Consider the following 22,881-nt stretch of genomic DNA (forward strand, 5'->3'; position numbering starts at 1 on the left):
TCTGCTACGCAGCTAATTGGCAATTAAAAAGACATTTTTCGTTGCTGGGCACGGTTGACCGCCGTTTTTCCATCGCCACGGTAGCCTCTGGCCATCTGCATCGATTTTCCAGAACGGCTGGACATCGATCGAACAAGACCCTGTTCTTTCATTCTTCGATCGTTCTTTGGTCAACCAGTCCACGGGAGATGATTGTTCAGCCGATGGCAGAAGTTCCCTTTTAGAATTTCGTTGTACTTTGTGGCGGAGCTACAATATACTTGCTTGTAAACTGTCAGACGAGTCAAGAGTATTGAAGACTGACTGGTTATCGGAGCATGATACGAAAAAAATGGTCACACGGGTCTTGTAAAAGCCTCCTAAGTAGATTTAAGCAAGGTAGACTTTTGTAGGATCTGTTACAGACCTCTGTAAAATTAGCAAGGATAGCTTGACTACAGTAAGAGCAGCTTTATCGAATACTAATTTTACTAAACTCAGGCCTTTTATAAATTTTACAAGAGACTTCAGAATCTTCAGCTTAGCATTTTTTGCAGAGTAGTACGAATAGCACTATTTAGTTTCCATCGCGTTTAAGGAAGAAGTCTTCGATAGAAGAATACAGACACAGAATACAAGTCAAAATGTCTCATAAAGAATTGTAATTCCTTATCAAGATGAATACTCAGATTGAAAAAACACATTTATTCTAAGATTCTTCTACTCTGCACTCAGAAAAGGAAGGGACAGTCACTCCTCTACTCAAGCTCGACAATCGATCGAATATCAATAATTATTCCGCCTTCGGGGACGACCATTCATCCCCGTGGCGAACGCGCGTCGCGTGGGCCGCGGGATCTCGCGGCGACTTCCGGGACTCCAGCCGCGGCTGTCGATCTCGTCAGATCGAATTCGAGTGTTTCCAGGAAGAAATCGATCCCGTGGAGATCGCGTATCCACGCCCGTGGCGTCGCCTGTAACCGTGGACCGAGCGCCATATGGACAACAAAGGCCCCACGAAAGATCGTTTTTTCTCTTTTCCTTTTCCTCCACTTTTATCCACTCCTGGAGGGGCTGGAAGGGAGAGAACCAGTTCAATGCAATGCGAGATACACGGTGTCCCGGAAGGAGGCCTTCGTCTTCACAGCACCGAGAGATTGTGAAAGGGTTCTCGAGAAAGCAGGAGAAACAGCTGCACCCCTTTGCCACAGGAAGACGCGCCGCCAAAGAAAGGGGTGAATGAAAGCTAGGGCCGCAGAGCGAACTGCTCGGGGGACAGGATACCTTTCTCTCGGTCTTCTGATGCTTCCTGATCCTCCTGCGGATCGTGAAGACCCAAGGAGTCACGTGTCGCGTGCCGTGGCACGTGTTCGTCCCTCGCCACTCTCCTCGACGTTGTCGACGTCGATCGTCGCGTCCTATCGAGGATCGATCGACAATGAAATCGGGAAGGATTCTATCGTTCTTTCATGGGCGCCTCTTTCAGTGATACGTACCCTCTCAGAGCACCTTTCTTTATGAATGAGAAGGACGATTGCATTGCGTCATGCTGGTGAACGTATGATTCATGGATACATTGGGGTTTACCCCTTAGAAAGTTGTTGGTTATTTAAACTCTGACGAAGTTAAGAAAGCTTCTGATGTAATAATACTTGTTCCAGGTATGGAATGAGTTTTCCTTGTAAACGTGAGGAATATTAGAGGTAGTGTCTTGGGAGATTTGAATCTGAAGATTACTAAAATAGTATTAATTTTTTACTGTATGAAACAAAGTACACTTTATTTGGTGAATATTTCAAATTTTATTAAAGGTAGGGTTTTTACATGAAAAGGGTTAATTTTTATTAATCGTCGAGCTATTTCATTCATCAACTCTATAAGTGGATACGAATAGACTTTTATCTTTGATAATTGCTCCAACCATACATGTATAATACTACATATATGGAGCATTGAATGTACTTCCAATGAAAGGCCAATGAAGTCAACATTAGACTACATATATATATCTCTGTCTCTTTTCGTCACCCCTCTGACGCACATGCATTATGCTCCGAGGAACATAAAAGAGATAGAGCTATATCCTTCCCATATATCTTCATCCTTCCCCCTTGCTTCAGCACGCAGTTCCAATGCTCCATATAGCCCCATACATACACAGCTCCAACAAGTCCAACGAATCGTTCCCCGTCTATCGTCCCATGAACGAAATCCCCGACGACTCGCGCAGCAGGACTCGAGTAGCTGGTCTCCAGGAGACGGCGAACGCGGAAGAGGGCCGCGGCAAAGAAGAGGAAAGGAGCGTCCGGCCGCTAGTCCCTTTCCCAGTAAGAGTGGGTTAAGGCCCAAGGTCCTGCTGTCGTCTCGAAGGCGATCCCCCGGATGCGAAGGATATACGGAGAGTCGGTTCGCTCCGACCTACAGAGTCGGGCCGGTGGCCACCTTCCACCTAACTGTACCTACACTCACGTTGCAACGCGAACAGGAACAGGAGGCGCGCTCGCGCTCGACGCACACGGCGAAGACCGCCGCCACCGCCGATGCTCTACCTTCGCTCGCCCGTCTCTGTCTTCTCCCTTCCTCCCCCGACTGTCCCGTCCCCGTCGCGGGGCTGTTTCCTCGTCTGTCCCGCGGGCACCTGGACACGCGTGTACGCGCATCGGCCGCCGTTTCACAGCGGTAAACGCGCGCGGACAGCCGTGCCTCTACGGACACGCTCACGTGCACAGAGGCAGGGTTACGAGAGGCCTGCTCGTGGGAGCGCCTTTTATGTAGGTAGGCTACACGCGTGGAAGGCCCGAGGAGAGCCGGGCATCGAGATATGGGCCCGTTACTTCAGGGTGTCGCGCGCGGAGTGGAGCCAGTTACCGTGTTACCGCAATTCAGGCCACAAAGTCAAAATACAGTTAGCCGTGTGACCGCGCGAGCGAGCGAACGAGCGAGCGAGCGACTGGCCGCCACACGAAAAAAGAAATCCGGCTGCGCCCCCGTCCACGGGCCTCCCGCTCCTCCGCGCGTACGCGTTCCATCTGTGCCCGCGACCTGGCTGCATCCGGCTGTAAACCCAGTTGCACGCACCCGGGGGTACGCGCGCGGTGCACATCCTCGCGAGGAGCCATCGGGACGGGGGCCCGTTCGCCTCGCCTCTGGATTATCCGCCGACTGACCGATCGTGAGAAAGGCGTCGTAAAGGAACCGGCTGTCCGATACAATAGGTTACCGTTGCTCGGATCCTCAGCCGATCCTCCGCGCGGATTTTACGGGCTCTCCTCTTTCTCCTGCCCTCCTCCTTTGCATACGTCCCGTGTGGAACAACGTTTTTTCACAGGTATCTCGACGAAGTGCTCCGTTTGTTTTTCACCCGAGAGGAGCACCTCTTTTGTTACGAATGAGTTAGGTAACCGAGAGGGGAAAGGGTTCTGGATGGTGTAATAGGTGCAAGAGGAAGGCTTAACGGGTTTGGATGAGCGAGGTTCGATGGTCGTGGTGATAGATGGATGGTAGATTGAGATTTGAGGTAGCTATTGATTGAACTGTTGGAATAGCAGACGTTTTGTCACTTCACGTCTGATGTATCTAGTGAAATTAGGTATTTGAAGAGAAGTATTATGTCTGACGTGATTGCTTTAAAATGGAGGCGGTTAATCCTTATGTCAGTAACCAAAATAGTCAAGCTTTAAGGAGAATGTACCTCAGAGTTATTTGCTCTACAGACATCCTTGTTATCATATCGATCTCGAGTCCTGAGAAGCTATTACGTGAGCAAGAATCAGAAGCTTGACCTGTGACACGTTTCCAGTGACTTCGTAGAATAGAAAAGTGGGGATGCCACACAGTATTTATCTGCAGTGCTCGTGGTACCCCCATATTTCTCCTTTTCCCTACAATTACACATTCTATCCCAGCATATAACAATACTGTGCTTGAGCAACAAGTCGTACAAACTCAGATCCAAACAAGATTTTTATATTTCAAAACCTTGCAAAAACTGACTCCAGCAAACTTAATGCAAAGCTTGAAGATTTGAATTTCTTCAAACTCTATTTCTGCTTTCCGTGTACCGATAAAATATGCTGAGAAGCCTGATATAACGTCTCAGCTAAAGAACAGACACATTATACCAGTTGTCACTAAAGTAGAATAGCACAAGAACCGCATCCATCCAAGAACCCTTACTTGGACTGACCTAACGGGACAGATTTGAAAGTCCCCGACCAAGGGCTTCTACCAGCTGAAACACGTAACCGATAACGGAGTCCAGTTTCTTGGTAGAGCGCAGTTTTCAAGAAAGTGGGACAGGAAGTTGAACGGTCGGGCCGCAAGTTCTAATAGAGCGATCAGTGGAGCCAGCCACGGACCCTGACACCATAGATCAGGGCCGCGAGTTAGCGCACGTTACCGCGAACAGCTGAGCTCGTCTCGCGTGACGTTTCTACTATAGTGCCGTGCTGGCTTTAAACGCGCTGCAAACTACCGTTCTGTCTGGGAAACACGGTCGTAAATTTCGCGTTTGAATCTGTTTTCGGACCTGTCGACCGTGGATAGGATTGTTGGTCGTAGAAACACTCAGCATCGTTTTCGAATGCTGCTTTGTGGATAGACAGCGTTTGAGACGTGCTTTGATAAATATTTCGGAAACTATTCTTGATCGATGTTGTACTTTGAATAAGTACTTGGAATTAGAGTAGGCCCTTACGTAGGTACCATGCTATAAGGTAAATGTTCCAAAACTTGGAGTCTTGAGATATATGTCCCAGTAAGTGGACAACCTAAAAATGCACGCTCTGATTCTTGAGTTACATTCCAGTAGCTAAATACCCTATTTTATAATACTTTTTCTGTTCTGTAGATCTTTTGAGATCTGTGTGATCTTTTGAGATAAAACGTTCCCTTACTCATTTATACTGTATCTTCAACATCAGACATTATTTGTATTTATTAGTGATAAAGAAACTGGCGTGAACAATCTTTTCCTATAGCTCCACAATCAGCTCAACTTTAACATGAGGGTTAAAGATAGCTTACAAGCAACAAAGTAAAACATTAATATCGTATAAAATATGTTTCATGTTATCATTCCACACTGTTACTATTTCTAACTTCTGCATCCATTATGCAAGCTGACGATGCCCCCACATTTCTAATTAAGTCCAAATCCGGTGAAGGTGCACCGTGAGCTCCAGTTGAGACCAGTCCAGGCAGCGTTCCAAATAGGGGCCACGGGCGACAAACCGCGCATTGACACGCCTGCGGTCATCAGCGCGCGATTTACGTCAGCAGGCCACGTAACTAAGTCCAAACGAATACCAATATCGCCACGAAGTCGATCCCTAAAACCGACCTCCACCGCGTAGGAGGGCGTCCCGGGGTACCGCCATACTGTTCACTGTGAGAAGTCCCACAAAGGCTCGCGGCGGAGGAGAAGAAGAGGGGCGGGAAGGGAGCGCAGAAGAGAAGAGCCACGGTGGGCCCGCAGTGCAAGATTGCAACACTCTCGGGCAACCAGGCCATCCACGTGGATCCCTCGAATTTTCAGTGAAGAGGCGACGGTGCACACGCGGTTCTCCGCGACCGAGTCAGCCTCGCCCCTTCCACCCTCTGCCCCGTGCATGCCACCGTTCGCGCGAGCTTCTCGTTCCCCCCTCTCCAGGCCCAACCGCTGGCCCACCGAAATCCGTGCAGGACAGGTGGGAGGAAAAAGGTTTTCTCGGTGTCCGCGTCGCTGGGTCCCACACGTGGCATTCCACGCGTGCTCGTCGCTCGACCTGGCAGCAGGAGGAAGCAGGCGGAGGCCAACGCCCAATTCGCAACCTACGGGACACGGCGACGGGATTGAAATAGTCTCTGGAGTGTGGGCGTCCCGACGCTGCCGAGCTAGTCCTAGAACGGACAATTGTTTCGCGGCTAGCGGGGAACGAGCCGCGCGGGAGGTTAACGACACTCGGCCTGTCGAAACACTCGGCTGAATATCATTTCGTGGCACCATCGTGCCGCTTCCACGCTGCCTTCCTCGCCCTTCCAGCGGGCCCTGCCACTGTTCATGCGCCTCTGCACCTGATTAATCGTGCGGGGCAAAGGTTCGATTGATTGCCCGCGGATGGAGAATGAAGTTCTTCTTGAGTCGATATATGTTCGATGATGCGCCAGGGTGGCTCAAACAGGATGCATGTACTGTTTTCGAAGGGGAGGGAGATTGTTATTTGTGTGAAAAGAAGCGTCAAGGTTTTTTGAGAAATAAATTACACGTATGATTCCTTCCAGTTATGATAATTATAATAAGCAATTAAAATAATTCAGGTTTAACTCTTTGGATATTACGAAAAATATCCATAAATAACTTATAAAAAATGACGAACTGGAAAGTCGAGTATTTTTTATGCATTATCTGTTATGAATAATTTTTTTTTAAGTGATAAATCTGTATTATGCTGAAAGTTAAATAGGATCATACTTCAAGTTGAAATATTGTAGAGTTTACTCTGGGGCATGTGATTGTTACTGACTGTTTTGGAGCTGGCAACTCCTCCGAAGCGTCCTCACATCTTTTATGGCACTGGACCAACACAGACTCTGGTGACTTAAGGGTTACCTCGTTTACGAGCCTGTTTTTATGTTCGAATATGTAATAGGGTTTGATTTTATGAAACGTTTGGGAGTTCCAATCCCTTAATCCTAACGATCAAACCTTAAGCTACTACAATCTTGTTTCGAGAATTTTCAACGAATGATTTATCATTCCCTTCGGTTTTCAAAATTCCTCCTCCATCGAATTACCCACTGCTTCGCGTGACCAGTAGAATCGTTTGATAATACACCTGCAAGTTACCGCGTTTTCTGGTGGGTAGACTGTATATTGCTGACTGTCAAAGGGACAAGGAAGTTGCCCGTCACTTACCTATACATGCCTGTTTGCTATAAATAATCGTTGAGTAATGGGCCAGCGTAATTTCTTTATGAATGACATACCGGTGTACGTCGAGCGGAATGCTTTAGCGACGGTACACGGAAGAATTCGATTTTCGAGGACGTTACGTGACTGAGATACGAATACCCTCGCATCCATCGTCGTGTTTGGATATGAATCTCTTAGCAGCTTTACCATGGCGATAATTGACTTATTTAACTTAGGACCATGCCCCTTTGAAGTGCTTGCTTAGTCTACTCATTCTTTCGGTGATGCGACTTTTGTGGGTTCTGGGAAGTTCTCTGTACTGCTTTTTGCTTTGAAACTAATTGTAAGAAATCAACTTAGCAGTACTTCAACAAATCCCTCGAACTCTAATTTTGGAGCACCAAGTATTCTTTGCATTAGCCTACTTAAATTCAAGAAATTATAATTAATTTGACAGATTTTTAATAAAGTTATCAAGTACTGATATTTATCAAAATTAGATTACAATTCTAGCATCTGATATCTTGAAACCAGGAAATATGGACATCATTAACATACTTCTGTCTCGATGCCATGCTTTAGTCCTGCAATTTTCATTAGATCTACCAGTTAGCTGAAACTAGTCATATATCGATATAAAATATGCAAGATAGGCATCAGAATCTCGTAGAACACGATCATCATCTCGTCCCCTTCGTCACCCAATTCGAAGGCAACAAATTAACTGAAATCTCCAATACGATCAAAGGAACCGCCTACCATCGCGTCCACATAGCCCGATGGTCATATTCCCAGCGCATTTCTCAGCTGCCAGCGTTCCAAGCGTCTCGTCCACTCCCCTCGGTCGAAGTATTACAAAACGAAAGTAAGAAAGTGCATCGGAGAAAGGCGTCGCCCGAAACGCGTCACGAGCTTTTCATTTCCCTGGAAAATCCGTACCGCGGCCGCGGCGTTCGTTTTGCCTTTCACCCCGGATGTTGGGCGTCGCGTCGGCTGCGATATCGCGGGCGTGTTTACGCGAAATAGTGGAACACCAGGATAGCAAGTCGGCCGCAGGAGAAAGAAAGCCCCCGTGAAAGTCGGCGAGAAGGGAACCGATCCGTATTTGCCGCTTCGTGGCGAGCGGCTGCTGGTGAAACGAGGAAGGAGAGGAAGGGTGACGACGAACTGGCCCCACCATCGCCAGTGCGCCCCCTCTTCCGCCGATCGGTGCTCGCAAATGTGCCCGCGAGGCACCTTGACACTGTGCCAGTTTCGCTAGACTGAACGGCGATCTCTTTTCTGCACCTCCTAACCGTGTCGATCATTTTTCTTTCACGCCACGCGTGCAAGAAATTCACGCGTTTAAATACGAACCAGTCGTTTGTATTTTTGGGACTCTGCCCAGATGACGCACCTTTGTGAAATTTTTTTGGCTGACTTATTGTCCAGTCGATCACTCGTACGAAGCGCATGTGAAGGATGTGTCTTCGTTTAACTAGTTGATTTTTACTTAGGATATTTTGTTGAAACACTTGTAGAAATTAAATTTTAGTATTTGTTGAATTTGGTGCAATAGTCATGATGTGAGAAATGAAGTAAAATACTATGATTGATCGTATTGACACCCTCTTGCTCTAAAATTGCAACAGGGGTAGTGTTGTAACAATTACACTATTGTAATAATAATACTAGCAGGGGTAAAGTGGGGAGGTACAATACAAAACTGTGTACATAATAATATGTAAATTAACATTGATATACAGTTTAGTGAAAGCAAAGTGAAAGATTCCAAATTTGCTCACAAATACCTTCTCAGGTATTTGAGAATACCTGAGTCTACATCCCCCCTATGCCAAGCTTTATAATTTACATCTATAGATCAAAATTCTTCTAAGTGCAGAATAATATGAAAGCAACTGGGACCAATATGAGGCATTGAGAGCAAAAACAGACTAACCCCACTATGAAAAACTCGAACAAAATAGGCAAGCTAAAATATAGAGTTTCTGTACACAGAATTTCTTACACGTAAGAAATTAATGCCACTAACTTAAGTCCAGTTACACTAATTGCCTCATATGCAATCCCAAAAATCGATGGAGTTATCGACGAGTTTGTAACAAAGACCTGCGATTCTCACCCTACTGTTAGAAGTTCCTCCAGTAATTACTAATCGCAATAAAATCAGCGATACTTCGCTCGGTCTCGCATAGTGACCATCGTCAGTGAAGAGTCGCGAACCACCTCGCTGCACTCGACCCTGTTTCGTGGTCGCATCGTGGTCGCGTAGCGAATCGCACGCGCACGGTCGGATCGAGATTCGACTCGCGTGCCGATCACGCGTTCGAGCCGATCGACCAGGCGCACGCACACACTGCACCCGCGATTCGCGCGCGAGCGCCTCGTTGCACGCGACCAGCCATGTCTGCACACGTGCACGCTGATGCACACACGCGTCCGACCAAATGCAAATGCGCGCTGAATCGCCACGCAACAGCTCTGCCGTGCGTGACGCGACTTCTCGCGGACCTGCTCGAGGGGTGACGTTCTCTGACATCCTGTGAGTCCACCCTGCCTCGTGGTGGTCGAGTTTCTTCTGGCTCTTCTTGCAGGCTTGTGGGATCTCGGTAAAGTTGTTTTTCAAAGGTCTTGATGGTCTTCTAAAAGCGCATCCAGTTCTGTGCCCGTGAAATCGCACTAATAGATGCGTAGTCACATTTGTACAGCCTTAGGTGAAAGCTGAAGTTCCTGCAGTGCTTTTAATTATATCAGCTTGGAATCTATATTTAGAGTTATATGATACATAATTGTTCTTTTTTTTTAGATTTAATTTTGAATTTCGTTTTAACTTGTTTTCAATTATCGTTGACTTGTATCACTTAAAATCGGGAACTTTTTGAAGATGCGTAATCAAGGTCTATCATCTATCTGTCTGTCGCCACTTTCGATGCTCACAGTACGAGTATCTCAAATTTCATTTGAATATATAAAGGTGGAATTATCTTCGATTATCTTCGACGACGGAGATAAATGATTTTGGACATGCGAGAGAAGTGCTTTTGGTGGTACACGATGGATGTGACGCCTGTCACGTACCACTGGTTCGACGAGTGGAGCAAGTGGATGCTTGAATCGATAATGGATTCGTGTGAAGGGAGGATTTCAGGTTTTTACACTGAAGCTTCTATCGTAAAGATATGTGTCCAAACCGAGAGGAGATTTATAGATCATTTGTCTCTGCTGCTAACAGGACATCTTTATATATCCCAAATAGCTCAAGTATCACAACTTTCGCACCTTCAATAATTATACCACTTCTCCCTACCTAAAATATAAGAGAAATAAATCCCTTGATACATACACAATCTCTTAAAGTTGAGCTCAGTCACTTAACACGCTTTCCCTTCTAGCAGCATCTCACCAACCCCACCCACGTAGGCGATAAAACCTCGCTGCACTCGTCGAACTTTCCCCCCATTTTCCTCGACGCTCTCTCCGAGCCGTCGATCAGATAATTGCACCCATTAACCCATAGAAAGTTGTCCACTTGTACAGTGGACGTGAGTCGCCCCTGAATAGCTCGCGCTTTCTCCGTGCTCCGTTTCCACGGGGGATGGCGAGTGAATTAGCCTGCATCATTATTAATGGTAACATTGGCCTGGCGTCTGATTTACGCGACAGGCGAGCGCAGCTAGCGGGTAAGAACAAGGTGAGCACGCGTGCAGCCGTGCAGCCGACCGATTTCACTTTCCCCGACGGAGGAAGGTGCCTCTCCCTCTGTTCCGTCTCTTTCCTTCCTCTTTTTTCCCCCTTCGCTATGGGGAAAGTAAAAGAGCAACGCGACAGAGAAAGAGGCAAGGACTGAGAGGGGACAACGAAGGTGTTAAAAGTCGATCACCGGATATGCGGGTCGATTTCCTCTACCGCACACCGACAACGTTCGAGTTTCTCTTTCTCCTTGGGCGACAACGGTCGTGCGTTCAAAGTTCTGCGAGATCATCTGCTGATTCCATTCCATATTGCCACACACTTGGCGCGAAATACACTGACTCTCCTGATTCTCTGATTTTCCTCACTTCTTGATACTGTGAACAACAACTTGAGCAGTCGCCTCTTCGACCTGTGTCGACCTGAAGCAATTTGTGGTGAATTGACAATTGTTGTTGAAGTACCTAACTTTTGTATAGTGGAGCTACGTTTACGTTGGGTAAGTTTTGGTCGGGAAACCGAGTTGATTAAAATGATCGTTTCAAATTGGTTGAAATTGGGTTTATACAGACAATTTTGATGGACTTCAGGTTAATCAACTCGATTGCCCGACTAAAAGTTGACTGATGTAAACGTAGCTTCATGAAAGAATAATTCTTCTCACTTTATTCTACATATCGTCAATACAGGTTTACCTTTCTCTGTTATGTCTACATGTACCTTATAGCTTTTCTAGGTAATTGTCTTTTTTGTGTGCTCCTTGAATACAGTACCTATGTAGCTACATATCCTTCAGTCTGCTATTTCAGAGAAATATTTGTAGAGTATCCGTCTCTGATTTTCATGACACTGCAGATTTATCGTAGCATATATAATTCTTAGTACCTGTCTATGACAGTTCGAGTTTAGAATGTTAATAAGTGCAGCTTACATTGTTGAACCAGAAAGTTACTGTAATATTGATATCGCTTGAGAACTCAAGGCAACAGAACGTAGTGAAATAATGAGACGCTAACAAAGCAGCTAAATGATTTTCCCATTTATCTAACGCCATTTGCAATTCACGCCTTTGTAGAAAGTCCCTCACGTGCTGGGTTGCATCATGTTTCACATACGTTCGCGTTATCAATTTGTAGCGCAGCGTAAACGCTCGTATTTCGTCTCCGGTTATGACGGATAACGATGAAAAAAAGCAACAGTTTTTAATTTATAGAACAGTTCTCGCAGTCGCTTGCCCAAGATCCTGGACAAGAAACTGCAACTGGATCGTGAATTCCTGGAATCGTAGACGATCCAGATTTACCCACGATCACCTGGCCAGGATCTTTCTATCGCTTAATCACCGTGTCTCAAAGCGTGACTCACGGCGATCTTGCGTTGCAGAAGGATTAACGTGTTCATGATCGGGATTTCTGAGCATGGATCGACTTCTCAGAGCAAAAAGATCTGGTCCGACTTGTAGGCAATTACAGAATATATTATGCATTAATTATTTCTGAACGAAGATCAACGTGGCCTCTCATTGAGGATGTAGACAGTGAATTAAAAGCAAACCATTTTTTGTAAAAAGACTTCAATCTTAGATGAAGCATTGCCTCGTCTAAGTAAGTCTACTGATCTTCGTTTTCTAAAGTCACAGAATCCTAGAATGAATCTCGTGAAAAAACACAAGTTACTGTAGGTATACATAGTTAGGTCATAAAACCAATAGAAGGCGAGAACGATGGAGCACTAGAGTGATTGGAGTCAAGAGCCAAGGAGACAAACACAGTATGTCTTTTGATATTTATATCGACGTGCATTAATAAAAGTAGCACGTCTCATTCGTTTTACGAATGATACCACGTTTCAGCTTTGCCACGAGAAGTAATCTATTTCAAAAGAACACATTTGGACATTTCATAGAACGTAGCAGGTATGCTTTAGAAAATCATACGAATGTGTTTTTCTGCGAAGGAAAACAAATTGTAATAGTTTGATACGTAACATATGCAAAGGACCATGTTCCGAGATTCGTGCGCGCGGAGAAAATAAGAGTAATCCTAGCCATACAGTCACCTATAATTCTCTCAGCAAGAATACCACTCGCAGGAGAGGTACGGTCTACTAATGCCAAAGTATTGGAAACGATAAATCTCGGTGCAAGACGCGTGCCAGCGGCGGAAGCCGGTGGCCTCGATCCTGACACGATGACCGTATCCCCTGAAGAGTTGGGTCGAACGTGCGAACAGCAGCCGAAACGAGCCGAGTTCAACGTTCTTTGTTCGGTTTTCGGCTCAGCCGAGCGATCAGCCGCGGAAGGAGGATCGCGGACTTGACGTGTTGGCAACCTCCCTTCTCCTCCACCTCCTCCATCTCCAGCTCTATCGCTATCTAACTATCTGTCGGTCTCTCTCGCTCACCTCCGCCCCCCTCTCGTCTTCTCTCTCTCTCTCCTTTCCCTTGCCTATCTGTCTCTCTGGCTGAACAGTGAACACGCCAGGCGGGTCAACGCACCTAGCCTAACGAGCGACCAGCCAACCAACCTATCCATTCTGCCTACCTACCTACCCATCTACCTACTTATCGTCACTTATTCACCAGCTCCCCGAGCCACCATGGCCCCGTGGAATCCCGAATTGGTGAATCGAGCCGCGTCCCCTCGGCACCGCCGATCCACAGCGCCATGGACACTGGCGTTGGACACGGCAGGCTAGACAGCACGAAGGTGGCTGAGGGAGGGGGAAGAAAGAGGAACGAAACGGTGGTAATTCGGTGAAGATGTATCGACGGGGCCAGCCGCGGCGCCCCAGGTCACTGATCCAGCTGAATCGATTCGCAAGAAACGAGCTCTCCGCTCGACGAGCAGCGGGGCACGGGGGCGGAGGCCCATGGAATTGGCGGGGAAGGTATCACACGGCCCGAAGTTTTTACCTTGAAAAAGAGTATCGGGCTGTGCTGGGTCTCGATTAACAACCAGTTGAGTCAGTTTGGGTAGAATCTGGTGGAATCTCGTTCTCGGGCTATTGTTGGAGCGGCATCAGCGGAGGAGTCTGCCCGACCATGTAAATCTCTTCATACGCGACGAGGGAATTGGTTTTGTAGGTTAATAATTGGAGAACCTGGCTTTTCGTCGGGTTAATCGCTTCGATTGCTGTTGAGACCTTTTTGGAGCGGTAACGTGTAATTTGGGTGTAATTGATATGTGTTGCTTCGTTGCTCGGTATCTTTTGCTTGTTCTTAGGTTGCAAATTGATTGTGGGTCGAGGAAGCTTCGCGTTCTGAGCTGCTGAAGTCATTGACCTATTTTTAGTGTTCTAGAGAAAGCAGTATCTGAAGGTACGTAAACTCTAAACCATGAAGTAATAGAAAGGTAGATCTTCGGTGATAATAGCGAATCGAAGACGATCGATGTTTAGGAATACGCGTGTATGCGAGCAGATGAATGCACAAATGAAACCGTGAATAGGAAGTGGAGACCGTAGCGAATCATGAATCTTGCTTGTGACGCGCTCGGCGGATCTTGAAATAATCAATTTGCCGATATCAATTCCTCGAATCTCACTTTCTGCCATTTCGTATAAGTCAGATTCAAAGAAAGTATTCTAAAAATACTGTCACTAGTGTCCTATCCTATCAGTGGTAACAGACATATCACTTTGTTCCAAAAAGGGGCAAATTTTAAGAAAGACAAATTACATGAATCATTTCTATACCACACAGAAGTTCATCCACGTGATGCTGTTTCCAAGTATTATTTATATCCTTACAAAAACCTAAATAATAACGAATGATACTTCAGCTAAAAAGCTAGCGATCAAGATAAAAGGTATTGCCGCATGATTCCATGACGAATCCTTCTCGGCCACGATGATTCAGCCTTCTCCTGTTCGTTCGTTTCACGACCCATCAGCTGCGAAAGCCTCTCGTCCACAGGATTTCCCCTAGATACACACTTCTATGATCACATTGTAGTACTAACTAGCGAACCAGCTCGATTAATCGCCACGATTATATACTCGCACTTGACGTTATTCCAGTAACCAATTTGACCGAGAGTTTCCCCGGAAGCGTGTTTGCCAGTGCTGGAGGCGAACAGGCGAAATTCGATCGAGTTTCAGCGTTCCTGGACGCGAATGTTGTCGGAACAGGGTGAACGGCCGACCTAGAGGCTGCGCGTTGCGTCTTACTGAGAGCTGCTGCGAGCTCTCGCGGGAGTTTTGAGCGAGGCGGGAACCACAGGCGCGTCTCTTGCTCTGCTGAGTCTGCATCGTGGGTGGAAGAAATGTAGTGAGTTCATGGAGGCTTGGAAGACCGAGACAGTGGCATACTTGAGCCCCAAGACTGTGATACCTTCTCAGAGTCTAACTCAAGAACCTGAACTAGACGAGAATCTTGAATTCGCGCGAGAAGCTATATCCCAGAGTTTGCATTAGAACGTCTTTGAAATACAATATCAAACGATGCCTACTACATTTACCTCAAATCTTTGCCAAAGACTTTCTACTGTCTACTCCAAACGCTGATGATCCTCCAGCTGAACACAGAATAGAGTTAACGAGACACGCCCGAGTACCTCACTCCGTTCCTTCCATAGCGCCAGTCGGTACCAAAGCTCCTTAAGGTCTCCAAAGACTACTTGAACCTGAAACAGTCTCTTAGGCTATCGCAGAATGGACATAACGAGCCCCCGTTTGTATAACAGCTCTTGTTTGAGGATTTAAGGGATTTAGAGGGTCCTCCACTCGAAGGCCCTTCAGAATCCTGATAGATTGACTCCTGGCCGCGAGAGCTTCCGTATTGTCGGAGGCCAGAGTTCCCGGGCAGCTGAAAGGATTTGGGCATTTGACGGACGGTGTTCGGGAAACGGGTGGCCAGCGTCCGCAGTGGCACGCTCGAGGCGAGGCGAGTCGCGGCGAGTCGAGAGAGGCGGAGTGGTTAGGTCAGGGAGAGCCCGGCGCAAAACTTCGCCACGCACATCGGCACAATCGCCTCGACAACTCGAGCGAGTGACTCTCCTTCTCTTCCTCCCGACCATCTATCTCTCGTTCCTTTTACAGCCTTCTTGCTCGCTCTCGTAGCCTACGCTCCTACGTTTTTCTCTCCCCATCTCCCTCTCATTCCTTCCCCCTGTCCCTCTCGCTCCACGGGTCCAGCTCTGTCGCTCCTCCGCGTTCGATTCGTTTCCTCCTGTCCTCCCTCGCCTTCGCACCTTTCCACCGACGTCACCCTCTCCGCGTCGTCTCCTCTTCCTCATTCCCTCTCGGTCCTTCGTCCACGGTGTCGTTCCCCGTTTCTCTGTCCCTCCCTGGCTCGGTCCCCCCACCCCTCGATCTCTTTCTTTCGCATCCTCCTCTCATACTGTCTTTCACTTTTTCCCAGCCGCTAGTGGAGCAAGCCGAGCCTCAGCGTGGCGGTGTTACAACGATCGCGCGCCTCTCGACTTCCGAGTCCTTCGACGACCTAGGATCACGTTCGCGGCGCGCGATTAAGATCGCTGTCGCTTCTTCTTCTTCCTCTCGCTGCCCCTCCTCTGCCCCCTCCCTACGCCCTGCTCCACTCCCCGCGAGGTTTTTCCTTCTGGCTGAGACACCTTGTAAATCGCCACGGCGATCCTTGCGTCCGCGATGGCACGCGGAGCTTCCTCGTCGGGACGCGCGGCCCTGAGCCACTCGTTTTCCACCTTTTCATCGCCCCGAGGAGTTACGATGCTCGCGGGATGCAGAGGGTGGCTGGTAAACTAGGTGAATCGGGTCGCGTTTGAGTGACGTGTTGCATTGAGTTGGCCTAGTTTTTGACTAGGGATAATAAGAGTAATAATAATGAAAGGTATTTATTTAGTAAACAGGTAACATTTTTCGGTATGCAATAAAATAGTAATTAGTCAGAGTAGTCATAGACGGACAATACGTCGTAAAATAAAGGTCCATTTATGCAACTGACGAGCCGAGCACGAGCCGAGTTGAACGATTACACCAACGAAACACGTATTGATAGTACTTTATCGTTTGTAATTGTGTATTTGTGATTTTTCGCTAGTGTGTATGATATTTGCTCGGCTCGTGCTCGACTGGCCGGTTGCATAAATGGACCTTAAGTAAACACTTGAACATAGTGTAGGGAGAAAAAGATCAATACTTGCAAAAATCATAAATGAACTTAGTAATGGAACTAATACTACTTTGTTGGCCATATAAGGCAAGGTGAGGTTCTTGATAGAGAAGCAGACACTTTGTAATAGATGGAGCAGATGTGTTAAATTTAAGTAGAACAAGTATGTCAGAACATATCAAGTATCCATTTAATACCTTGTGAGGAAGTCGTGTTTCACACCCTGTGGAAGTGAGAATGTGTCAGATATTGCAGCACCATTACTGAATTTAGATATTGTTTTCACGAAGAAATTGGTTGCTTGATCCAACATTTACTCATGAATGATTCGATATAAGTCTGGTAGATCGAAAGCGATCCAGTAAAATGTTGAAGTCTGACTCGTGAACTGTATAAAAAATTGTATTGACTTTCAAATAGAATCAAGACGTCATATCGATTCCCTTCTTCATCCCTTAACTCCTCATATTCTCTAATTAGAGAAGCAGTCACGTATACAGAAACGCAACAAGTCGAATCCCAAGAACAGGTAACTGTTGGCAGGGGTGGCCACCCCAAGTTCACTTCGCTTTCGACCTCTAATTCCGTCATTAGCCACTTAATAGACCCGCGTGAGTCGAACCACGAATTATGAAAATGAAACAAAGCAGACCCTGCGTACAAAGGGTCCTGCGGTAGTAAGGGTAATTAAGAAGGTTTCATTAACAGTACGCTTCGACCTGGGGTCTTCCCAGGGCCACGCTACAAAGCCTTCAGAAACTTCATCCTGTGGCCACCGTCTCAAACTCGACCAGCTTAATTTCCCGCGCTGGGTCTAGCTGGAAGGTGGCCCTTTGTAGGACTGCACGATCGCCGCGATCGGATGCTGCATCGTCGAATGAGAAGCGCCACGCTGGAACGTCTTTTCGAAACTGCCTCGTTGCGCAAACGCTGGATAAGCAGGCAGGTTGTTCGTGTTTCTTGCACAATCTCCGCTCTGTCGTACGGTTACACAGCATTGACGTACGACGAGGGAGAAAAGAGAGAGAGAGGATGAAAAAGGAAGTCTGAATGACTGCAAGGGGCTTGCGTGTTGCCTTGATCGTGAAGCGACGATCCGTCGTAAGAAGGGCATCGCTTAACTCTGAACTATGCGGGCAGAATGAAATTTCGACATTCAGTGCAGTGGCTATAAAACGGAGATTCGTTACCCACTTGGATTATGATTCCTGTTCTAAAGCTGAATGGAGGGGAGATTTTTAAGCTTTGTCGAGGGGGACTACGACTGTTCCACATAATCAAAAGACGATTCTCATAGATACAGTAGGAGGAGTATGTTCTACTTGCCTCTCTTTTGGTAAGAAAATTGAAACCAGCAAAGATATCAATGTGTGGCTTATTTCTTGTAACAATGATAAATTAAAAACAAAAAGCTAAAATAAAGAACTTCCAATTTTATCATTTTTTAATTATATGTTAGTGCAAGTGGAATGGATCTTGCATTGAATGATGATATTACCTCGTTTTTCGAAAAATTAAATTTTTTGGATGCTTCTTTTGATAATATAGCTTTTGTATTTATTTGTTTCTATTCTTATGTAGAACAGTTCTCGCTGTAAAACTTCTCAATCGAATGCGACTTCTGTGAAGCACATTTTAGATTCAATTATGCCACTCGAAAATCTCGGTTCACAGTTTACTCCAAAGCAGAAAGCCAATTAAATACCATCAAGAACAATTAATTAAATACCATGAAATACGCCAGCCCAGTTTTCATGGTTACTCCTCACAAATGCATCATAGCCCCTTTAAAGTGTCGACGGCGTAAACTGCGAGCTCAATCACGGAATTAGGTCTATTAAACCGTCCCCGCGATCGTAAACCCTCGAAAACCTGTTATCGGCTGGAACGACCATATCTCAGCCCATTAACCGCCTCGAAACGCCGCGTTGGCAGCGCTTATCGTGCCCCTATCATCGCTAGAAGGCGCGATTACGCCCATGGGAGGGTGGGCTGATGGGCCCCGGGACATCTGAATCCGCGGAAAAATCGCATTAACGACACCGCGACTCATCGAAGCGGTGCATACAGTCGGCGAATTGAACCTTGAGGATGATCAAGTAATTTATGGTCCCTCTCTTTCTCGTGTACTCCCCTACCTCGTCTCCTCTCTCCGCGGGATCAGAGTCTTTCTCCCTCTCCTTCTGGCGTATCTCTCCCGGTTAGACTTCGTAGAAGGACGCTACCCCTCCAAACGTCGAGCGGGATGCTGCTGGTGGGACGAGCAAACCGAGTACCCGGCGAGTCGTTCACCTTTTATCCCAGTAACACGAAGTCGTAGCCGCGAGCGACGACGGGCGACAAACTACAAACTGCACGTTCTCGCGGTATATCTACACACGACCGTATGCCAGGGCTGTGCTTTATTTGTATCGGCCGATCAGATGCCGGCGTGTTCCCCTCTTCTTCCTCCTCCTCCTCTTCGTCGTCTTCTTTTGCCTCTCCGTCCGTTAGGTCCGTCTCGTTTCCTCCGACGACTTCTCGCGGACTGGTCGTAAAGTTTACTGGATGAGTGGCCTGGAGTCAAATCGATGCCCTTGTCTTGGAGGGAGTCTCTTTCGGATTTAAGGGTTAAATGGATTTGATTGATAGCTTTTGGAGTAAGACGCGAGCATCGGCGGACTGTGGATAGATTTATCAACTTGAGATTTTGTTTATCTCATCTTTGAATCTTATTATCCTCTCTTTGCTAACGAGGGGATGACGAGTTTTTGAGATTCTGAAGTATACTTAAGGAAAACTTGAAAATTACGTGCCTATACTCCTACTTAATTTCAGATCCCACATTTATTTACTGAAATATAACTCTACTTTCAACCTGTGTGCTAGATTCTATATGAAAAAGTAGTTTTAAGTTTAATTAATTTCTCAACCCAAATTCCCACTGTTTTCTTCGTAATACAAGTCAGAGTCTCTGCAAAGGAGAAGGAATAAAATTATGAAACTCGAGCAATTTTCAGAAGCGTGCTGGAAGACAATCGGTCTGGGACCACTGGTCATTGTCTCCATTGGAAACGAAGAGCCACAGCTTAGCCTGTAGCCTTAATGGGGCCAGAACGGTAACTGCGGTGGGCCACACCCTTAATCCACGGCGGCGGCACTTAAGAATAGTTTCCAATGCGCAATAAATGTTTCGCGAGCCGCGATCCTTTTTCACGTATTCGAATAGTGCGCTGGGACGACGCGCCGCGTACCTGAATCCCCCTCGAGCTTTCAATAGGCAGTCGTGCACCGAAAAGCGCTTTGGCACATTTACAGCTCGAGCGTCACGCGTCAATACGCTTCTGGTGTCCAGAAGGGATTAAGAGCGAAGGGTTACCTTGCTGAAGGCTCGTATTTCATCGACACGGAAGCGACCAAGACGTTGCCGCCTCGTTACTGGCCTCTCTTAATCTCCGTGTCACGTTATTACCTATCTCGAAAATTCGAGGACAATAGCGCGACGAAGTGGCGATACCCGAAGTGACAATCATAGGGAGGTTTAGTGATTTTCTGGCATTTTCAAGGTATAGGGTGAAGCTACGTTTACATCAGGCGACTTTGGGTCGAGCAATAGAGTTGATCAACCTGAAATTATTCAAAGCTGTTATTTCAATTTGGTTGAAGTTAGCTAGTTAAACACTGACATTCTTTCCATCAAGAAAATGGATCCTATATGGTAAGAACGCTAGTTAGTGCACTACAAAAGAATTTTTATCATTTCATTCATTAAATTAGAGAAGAAAGAATGCACTGTCAATGCCCAAAGATGTGATCTATGTCATTCTGAAATCGCGCCAGTTGATTTCCCTTTATAATCATTAGATCATAATTTCTGTGACTTTACTGAAGAGAAGTATTGTCGAGAAAGATAACATGCTTCACTCCTGGAAAAAATGCCACTGTATGACTAGCTAATTTCAAACAAATTGAAATGCCAATTTTGATCGATTTTAGGTTGATCAACTCGGTTGCCCGACGAAAAGTAGCCTAATGTAAACGTAGCTTTAGCATACGATCTCAGATACAGAGGCTATTAGCTAACGAGCTTCCTTATCGGGTGGATTAGGGCTGGAACGAAGGGAAGTCGCGGAATTCCGGTTCGTAGGACGAACGTAGGCCGTGGCGTTAACCGCGATGATTTAATACCTGACGGCGTTTATTTTCGCGGCATTTGCATCGTGCGTGTCGTTAGGGCCATCCGGCTACTTTTGCCGTCTCGCTCTGATTTGTTTAGTGAAATTTCTGACTTGCTCGATTCCTCGAGCGAATCGAGCTACATTTCTCGATATTAGACGCAATTTTGCAGAGAATCTTTCTCGAGTTCGATTTTTGGCTCCTCGAAGAGGGAAGGAATCGTTGGCATAGATAACGTGGGTTTTGGAGTATAAGAGCCAGAGGAGGGGAAGAAATTGTCAAGTTCGATGATAACATTCCGTTCCGTGGGACTGCGCACACCGTACGTAAGATGATAACGACCGAATCGATTTTACACGAGGTCAATGAATTCACTGTTCCGTTCGAGCGGCTGAAATCGACGCGTTTAGATAATCGTTTAGTTACTGGTGACGTTTGATGGTGAGATATTCGTAATACGTTATCTTGAGCACATACTTTTTGCTTGATTGTGACTTCAATTATGGTCACGCGTTTCCTATTATTCTGTCTATCCTTATTATGCAGCACATTGATTACCAATAATGTGTTGATTCTTCTTCTTTATCTCAGTTATCTTTATTAAATTAGATAGCATTACTCACCTGGTATAGCAAGAGTAGTGCAATTATTCTTGTGTTCCATAATACTCCTAATTTATTCACAAAAGTAGGTTTCATGAAACTAATGAATTAGAACGCTTTCCATCTATTCAAAATGGAACAAAATGAAACCCTAATTCTTAATCGAGTGTTACTACTGCAGGGGGCAAATTTAATTATGACACGTAATTTAAGAAATGGTAGATAAATATAAATCCTGTACCTTTCACACATAATGTGGTAACAGATAAATAACGACATTACATAGATACAAAAGATCCCCCCACAGTTCCATTTTCTTTGCTACGTAAGACAAATTTCCAACACTCTTCCAAATAACCCATGACGTGTCTAAAAAAAGATCAGCAGCTACTTAAATCGCATTGCAGAGTTGCAAACGTACAGTGATCTTTTTAAACCTCGTCGCGACGAAAGGGTAAATAGTCGCCCCAAGAGTGCCCCCTCCAAGACGGGGAGCCGAAATATTCGTCTGTGAACCCCGAGAAGGGGCCTCATTCGCGTCGTGTGTCGGAAGTGTCTCCCTTCCTCGAGTGACCAACGAATCCCACTTTCCTCCCCACGTAGCGGGCCCCTGGGTCTGTCGACTCGTGGGGGTTGGGCTCGTCCGGACGGACGATATATCGGGGGAAATTTTCCGAAAGCTTGATCGGAGTGCCGATTGCCGGTGTAGCCGGTGGCGTCGACCAATCAGCGTCGCCCCCGGTCGAGCAAGTGGGGGCCAGCCGAGACTTAAGCGAGGCCACTCGCCGTGGAGCTGTCAGAGCTCTGTGGGGCACGGTCACGCACACAGCAGCCATTCCGTTTTTTTCACGAGTTCGTGTCGTACATTCGTAGACGTACAGAGATATACTCTCGTTCGATCGATACGTTTTTCGGCACCGGTTCTCGATAGGATCGCTCGATTCGCGACGCAGACCACGAACGCACCCGCGGTTTCACCTGGTTCGCGGAGTTTCTGTCGCGAAGTGCTAGCACCGAGGAACTCGGTCGCCCTGACCGCGGTGTACCCGAGTCGAAGAGCAATCAGCCGCTGATTTCGCCGATTCGCATCGTGGGTCGTGTATCGAGGCTCGAAGACACGACTGAATATTCACCTGGATTTCTGGGGAGGGAAGATATGGCTCTTCAGTTGGACCCTACTGGACTGTACTGAACAGAACACATCTGTTTCCCAGAAGCCTATTAGACGATTCAGGAATCTTCTTTTCTATTTTTTTTTTTTTTTTTTAATTACCCACGTTGACATCATGGCAGCTGGACTGGACCCCACCGGGCTCTACTGAGACCAGACCTGGAAGCAACGATCGTTGAGGGACAGGACTCGTAACCGTACTCGCGACCTGTGCCTGCCAGTTTGTTGGTGTCTAGTTTAATTTGTATATACAGTCAGATTGGAAGCAACCATGGCTGGACTCGATCCGACCGGTCAGTACT

The sequence above is a fragment of the Calliopsis andreniformis genome, chromosome 9 (genome assembly GCF_051401765.1).
Source record: "Calliopsis andreniformis isolate RMS-2024a chromosome 9, iyCalAndr_principal, whole genome shotgun sequence".
NCBI lineage: Eukaryota > Metazoa > Arthropoda > Insecta > Hymenoptera > Andrenidae > Calliopsis > Calliopsis andreniformis.